Below are 7,410 nucleotides of genomic sequence, written 5' to 3' on the forward strand. Positions count from 1 at the left end.
GGCACAGCCAGCCTGTGACTGGTGGTGAATGGGGCTGAGAGATTGGTAGCTGGAACCTTTGGTGACTCACAGGCTTGGCTCCATAGGAGGCTTTGCCCATCCCCTTCCCAGGATGAGGTTGGCATCAGCTTACTTAGTAGACTGTGGGGTTGGGAGGACATGATTTCATCAGAGGAAGTGGCTTAGGTCTTCTGGAGGTGGAAGCAAGCTGACTGACTTCCTTTTTCCTTTTTCTCAGTTCCTTCTCTAATCCCAATAGTTTTCTTCCACACTTTTCCCACGGTCAGTTAGGTGGCCCCCACCCTCTCTCTGTGTCTGCTTTTCTTACCCTTTCTTCTGGGTCCTAGAAGAGAGGTTCCAAATTTTCACAGAACCCTCTTATCTGAGTCAGGCCCTAAACATCCATTGCCTCAATTTCAGATTTACAACTTCTGTGGTGAGCGTATTGTTATCTCCATTTTACCCATGGGGAAACTGAGGCACAGAGACTTGATGTAATGGAGTCCTCTGGGCTGTGAAAGATGCTTGGGAGAATTGGTGACAGCTGGACGGGTGGGCAGAAGAGAGGACAAGGGACCCACTTGGCTTCTCAGCAGGACCTCCAGAGGGTGGTCTAACCAGTCTGCAGGGTGACACCTGGATTCCATTCCTGCCTTGCCCAGTAGCTATGGGACCTGGCTGGACAGTCTCCTCTTTGCCAGACTGCCCAAGGAGGGGGTGGACCCCACCAGGGGGCACCTCTGCTCATTTTATTAGGTAGTACAGAACTTTCACAAAATTGGCTCTGGGTAACTTTAGCAGAGTTCTTCCTGTCCAGATGCCTTAGGCCCTGTTGCTCTCATATATGATCTTCCTAGATGCAAGCTGCACATTTCATGTCACATTCTGACTCCTGGACCCAGTTTGATCCCATGAGGCTAGAAATTGTGAGGCGTACTTTGTACTCAGAGATGTTGTGTGTTCTCCTGGTTTGTTCATCCTTTCTTTCCTCAGCAAGAATGAGAGGGCCTAGAAACCAGTCTCCAGCTGTGGCTCCACTCACAGAGGGGGCTTCTGGGAGGAGGAGGGCCTGGTCTGTGATGCAAAGATGGGAAAAGCCAGAATTCAGCCCTTTAGCCCAGCAGGTGGCTGGCCATGGGGGAGAGGTCAGACGCAGTGTTTTCAATAGCAAGACATAGTGAGGAATATAAACTGTGGACCACATTTCAAGAAACACTGCTTTAGATCTTTCCCAAATTCTCCCAAGTTTCCATTCTCCCTTCCTCATCGGCCATCCCATCACTGTTTCAGCCCCTTGCCCTTCTGTGGTATCTCACCCTCCTCCTGCTCCCCTGCCCACCCTCCTCCAGGATCAGGAATAAGGCAAAGACATCTGCTCTCGCTACCTCCATTCAATGTGCTAGAGGTGCTAGGCCATGCAATAGGGAAGAAAAAGAAATGAAATTGTTCTAATTGTATTTTCTTAGATTCTGTACTTATCTATTTGGCATCCATTTATCACAGGGCCAGTTGTACTAACTATATTTTCTTATTTTCTGTATGCTTGATGTTCTGGCATTTGTGGCCTCCTTGACTAGGGAGAGACTGCCTCTCTCAAGGCTAGCCAGCTCTTAGAGATAGCTAAGGGTCCTCCTGTAAGCATGTCTCTCATATACAAACTATCCAATCCTGAGCCCATACGCTAAACCACCTTCTTTATCTAACTCTTTCATAACCAGCGTATTTCCTCTGCCTGAAATCAACCCTGGGCCAGGCACTGGACAACTAGAAATAACACCAATAGCCCAAAGCCCACTGGAATTAGTCGAACTAGCCAATCCTGAACTGTTTCCCTTATCCTGTCTTGCTTTTCCTGCAGAAAACAAAACAAAGGCTGTGGCCAATGCTTTCCCCTTGTTCTTGCTTCTGTCTCCTGACTGACACTTGTGCTTCTCCTGGTGGCCATGTGTGATGTGGCTTGACCCCTACTCTCAAAAATGTAAGTAATGAAAACCTTTCAATGGTGTTAGCCTTTCTGAGTCATCATTTAGTCACCTTTATAAATTAAAATCCTGTGAGGGCAATTGAGACAAAAGTCATCCAGATTAGAAAGGAAGAAGTAAAAACTGTTTTTATTCAGTGATGACTTGATTGTTTATTTAGAAGATCTAATGGAATCTCCAAAAACCACTACAACTATAAGTAAGTTAAGCAGGTTGCAGGATAAAACATTAATATACAAAAATTTTTGTATTTCTAAGTACTAACAACAAAGAATTGGAAATTGAAATGAAAACAATACCATTTACAATAGCATCAAAAATATGAAATACTTAAGAATAAATATGGCAGAAGATGTGCAATATCTGAACACTGAAAACAATACTGAGAAATTAAAGAAGACTAATAAATGGAAATTTTATACATGAGAGGACTCAATACTGTTAAGGTGTCAATTCTCCTTAAATTAATATGTAGGTTTAACATAATTTCAATCAAAATTCCAGCAGATTTTTTTTTTGTAGAAATTGACAAGCCAATTCTAAAATTCTGATAGAAATTCAAAGTACGTAGAACAGCCCCCAAAACTTTAAAGAACAAAGTTGGTGGATTTACACTACCCAACATCAAGACTTATTGTAAAGTTACTGGGATGATAACATATTGGTATCAAGATAGACAAACAATGGAACAGAACAGAGTAGAAAAATAGACCCACACTTATATGGTGAATTAGTTTCCAACAGAGATGCAAAGGCAATTCAGTGGAGAAAGAATAGTCTTTTAAACAAATAGTACTGGAACAATCGAACATTTATATGTTTAAAAAATGAGATTCAGTCAACGTTTTGCACTATATAAAAAAATAAACTCAAAATCAATCATCGGTCTAAATGTAAGTCTTAAAATTTTATAACTCAGGAAAAGAACACAAGAGAAAACCTTTGTAATCTTGGGTTAAACAAAGTTTTCTTTGATTCAACACCAAAAGCATGATCTATAAGAGAAAATATTGATAAATAGTTCATCAAAACTAACAACTTCTGTTCTTCAAAAGATACTATCAAGGAAATGAAAAGACAAGCTGCAGACTGGGAGACAATATTTGCAAATTACATAACTGGCAAAGGACTTATATCCAGAATATACAAAGAACTCTCAAAATTTGATAAAGCAAAATCCCAATTTAAAATATGAGCTAAAGATTTGAATAGACATGGTGGTCAGGACATGGAAGGAACCAAAGTATCCTACAATAGATGATTGGATAAAGAAAATGTGGTACATACATACAATGGACTATTACTCAGCTATAAGAAGAGATGAAATACTACCATTTGCAACGACACGGGTGAATCTTGAGATAATCATGCTAAGCGAAATAAGCCAGACAGAAAAAGTTGAAAACTACATGACATCACTTATATATAGGATATAAATCTAAAAGCACAAACGAACAGGACAAACAAACAGAGACTCATGGACATGGACAGTAGACTAGTGCTTACCAGAGGGTAGTAGAGGAGGGGGAAAGTAGATGGGGTAAAAAGGGTCAAAAATGTGGTGACGGAAAAAAATCTAACTATGGGTGGTGAATATACAATGCAATATGTATGACTTACCATTGAATTGTACACTTGAAACTTACTGGATTTTGTTAATCAATGTCACCATAATAATTTTTAAAAAATATGAAAAAAAGATTTGAATAGATACTTTGTCAAAGGGAATATATAGGTAACTAATAAGCACAGGAGACGATGTGTAATGTCATTAGTCATTAGGGAAATGCAAATAACAATCACAATGATATATCATTATACATCTATTAAATAGCTAAAGTTAAAAGACCAATCACATCACTCGTTGGCAAGGATGTGGAGCATCCTTGGAACTCTCATATACCACCAATGGGAATGTGAAACAGTACTACTACTTTGGCCATTTTTTAATTAGTTAAACATACACCTACTATACGACCTAGTCACACTACTCAGAGTGTTGACTAGCAGCACCATCATCACCTAGGAACTTGTGAGAAATGTTAATTCTCAGGCCCTGTCTGGTCTGCTGAAGTAAGTTCAAGAACCACTGCTCTAGGGCAAGGAAACTGACTTTGATTTAGCAACCTGGGAGACAAAGGAATTTTATTCTCTTCTGACAGAGAGAGAAACAGAGGCTCAGAGAGGTCACCTCACTTATTCCAGTTTCCTCCTCTGGCCAGGTCTGGAGTTTGGATCATATTCAGGTCTGTCTGCCTTATGAGCTGGTGCTTACCCAAATGATAGCTCTCCAACCACCCACAATTTAACCTCCCTCCTTTTCCCTCTCCTCCCACAGCCCTTCCTAGAGAGGGTTGTTCATCAGTGCTTCCTTCAGCTGCCACTCATCAAGATCTGTGGAAACAAAGGCAGGAGGGATGTGAGCATGGGCCCTGAGGCGAGGCAGGCCTCTTGAGCCAGGGGAAGTTGACAAATCTCTGAAGGATGGGGAAGGAAGAGAGGTGAGGGGCAAGGTCTTAGTTCTGTTCTTCCTCATAAACTGTTTGTCGTGTCTCCACTGATATCGGCACTCTCTTAACTTCCTCCTGTTTTCCATCTGAGGGAGGGGGCCCAATGAGGGTTGTCCTGCAGTGAGCCCTCCAGGAATTAGAATCCAGCTGGGAAGCAAAGGCTCACCCTGTGAAACAAGAAGAGGGAGGCCCAGGCCCCAGAAAGTTAGTGCTGAATCAGCATGAATGACATCTCCCATTTGCTGGCTGCTGGGTGCTTTGCCATTGCATTAAGGATGGTTTCTTATTTGCTGTATTCTTGATGCTCTGACATCTGGGGCCTTACTGACCAGAGAGAGACCCCTCCCAGGGCTACCCAATTCTTAGAGATCACAATCAGTTTGCCCAGGAGCACACTTTCGTATGTAAACCAACTAGTCCAGTGCCCACACTCAGAACTACATCTTCTATCTGACTTTTGTGCTCCAGGAGATAGTATTCTTTTGCCCTATCACCCAGGGCCAGATACCAGACAACTAGGGACAGCCCCTAATCCCCAGAGACCACAGAAATTATTTAAACTAGCCAATCCTAAACTTGCTCATTCTGCCTTGCCTTGCCTTTCTCACAAAAACTACAATGAAGGCTGTTGCTCACATTTTCCCCTGGCTTCTTCTCCTCCTGACTGACCCTGGGGCCCCCCACGTGGCTCTGTGTGACATGCTGTGTTTCCTCTTTCTAAGGATCTGTGAGTATAAACTTCTTCCTTCATGACAGTCATTTCTCTGTCTGTGTGTCTTAACTCACCTAATTAAAACAAATCCAGGATATATTTTAACATAGCACTGAAATCTCCCAACCACCCCAGGAGGTGGGCAGCGTCTGTTATTGTCCTCCTTTTACACAAAAGGAAATTGAGGTCCCAAGTGAGATTATGAATCTCAAATGAGGTCACATTACCAGTAAATGTCTGCTGTGGTGTTAGGTCAAGATGCAGAGTCCACGCTCCTGAATGCTTCCCCATCAGTGACAACAGTCAACAGTCATCTGGGCCAGATTAACACACAAGGGTTCCCCATTTTTTTTTTTTTTGTCTTCCTGTTACACAGGAAGATCCTTGAGGACTGACTGGGGCACCAGCTCATGGAACTTTGAGTCCCGTCACCTGGCACAGTGTGTGGGGCAGTCAGTGCTGACCAAAGTACATGAAAAGAATGGAGAGGTCTTTAAAGGGTGAGTATCCGGCGATGATCCATATAGCTTTCTAGGAAGTGGGCTATGTTTTCTGTTTACCTCATTCTGTCTTCACTCAGACCCTCTAAGGGAGATATTGTGATTATCCCCTCTTTACAAATGAGAAAACTGAGGCTCAGAGAAGGGAAGTTATTTGCCTCAGCAGTCTTATTCCAGAGCCTGCCATCTATAATTTCTGCCTCTGTCATATTCACAAGTTTCATTCGTTGTGTGACTGAAACCTCCTCGCATGTCAGCCTCCTTCTCATGCCATGAGGCTGCATTTCAGCTCCTGATCAATCTGACATATGCTGATTGAGCTTCTAGGAGATGAGAGCAGAGGGCTGAGAACCAGGAAGCAAAGGCTGACCCCTGACCTTGCTGACCTCCTGGGCTGGAAGGAAAAGATACTCACAGAGACTGGAACGGGAGCAGGGCTGCACTGGCAGACGTTCAACAAACAGCTCTCTGGAAAAGAAGCTCGATTTGTAGTACTTGCCAATTTCCATGGTGTAAAAACTCCTACAATATTGGTTTAACTACTGTATGGACTGAATGTTTGTGTCCTACCCTCTGGAACTTCGTATGTTGAAAGTGTGGCTTTATTTAGAAATGGAGATAATTATGGTTAAATGAAGTCATGGGAGGAGGCTGACCAATAAGATTAGTGTCCTCATAAGAAGTGACAGCAGAGTGTTGCTATCACTCTCTCTCCAGGTGAGGTGAGGCCTTGTGAACACACTGCAATATGGTAGCCACCTACAAGCCAAGGGAAGAGGCCTCAGAATGGAACCTACCCTTTTGACACCTTGATCTTGATCTTCCCATCTTCCAGAACTGTGAGAAATAAATTTCGGTTATTTAAGCCACCCAGTCTGTGGTATTTTGTTATTGCAGCTTGAGCTGACTTGTACAACTACAAGTGTGAATTCACTGAATGTGGAATTGGAAAGAAATGTACAGTAGTTGTCATATAGTATTCCCACCATGCAGATACAACAGCATAAATAACCTCAAGCACATAAAATAAGTAGGAAGTGACGAGCTTCCTTCATTTTTTTTTTTTTTTACGCCTACAGTACTTGGTATTCCTAGGTGGTCTCCCATCTAAGTACTAACCAGGCCCAATCCTGCTTAGCTTCCGAGATCAGATGAGATCGGGCACGTTCAGGGTGGCATGGCTATAGCTTCCTTCATTTTTTATGTAATTTATTTGTAAGTTTATATTATTTTATTTTTTCTTGATTAATAATTTTTTATTGTGGCAAAATATACATAACATAAAATTTACCATTTTAACTATTTTTAAGTCTACAGTTCACTGGTATTAAGTACATTCATATTGTTGTGTTCATATTATTGAATTTTTAATAATAGCCACGTTTAACAACAGGCTCAAGACATTCTCCAAAATTTAATGATCAGTTCCAGCATACTCCTGTTCATGGGGTCCCTCAAGAGGTCTTCGGATAGCTTGGAAAATTTGGAAGAAAAAGGCATGAAATGATTTTGTTTATGTGCATTTCACAGAATTCAAATTTAAGGTGAATTATGATTGACACGTAAATCCTTTCTCTTTTTTCTTTCTTTAAAAAAAAAATGTTTTTAATAACTTTCACTCTGAAAGGCTGAGCATGTGCATGAATTGACAAATATCTCAACCAAGGTTCTGAACACAGGTTGCAGTTCATCTCGGCCCACAGAAC

General features: G+C 41.8%; 1 pseudogene; it reads right to left on the reverse strand.

Annotated features, from left to right (window-relative positions):
* Positions 1-6,774: 6,774 nt before the first annotated feature.
* On the reverse strand, positions 6,775-6,893 carry LOC112485315 (annotated as a pseudogene).
* Between the last annotated feature and the right edge of the window lie 517 nt (positions 6,894-7,410).

This window comes from Pteropus alecto, unplaced genomic scaffold, assembly GCF_000325575.1.
Source record: "Pteropus alecto unplaced genomic scaffold, ASM32557v1 scaffold68, whole genome shotgun sequence".
Classification (NCBI taxonomy): Eukaryota; Metazoa; Chordata; class Mammalia; order Chiroptera; family Pteropodidae; genus Pteropus; species Pteropus alecto.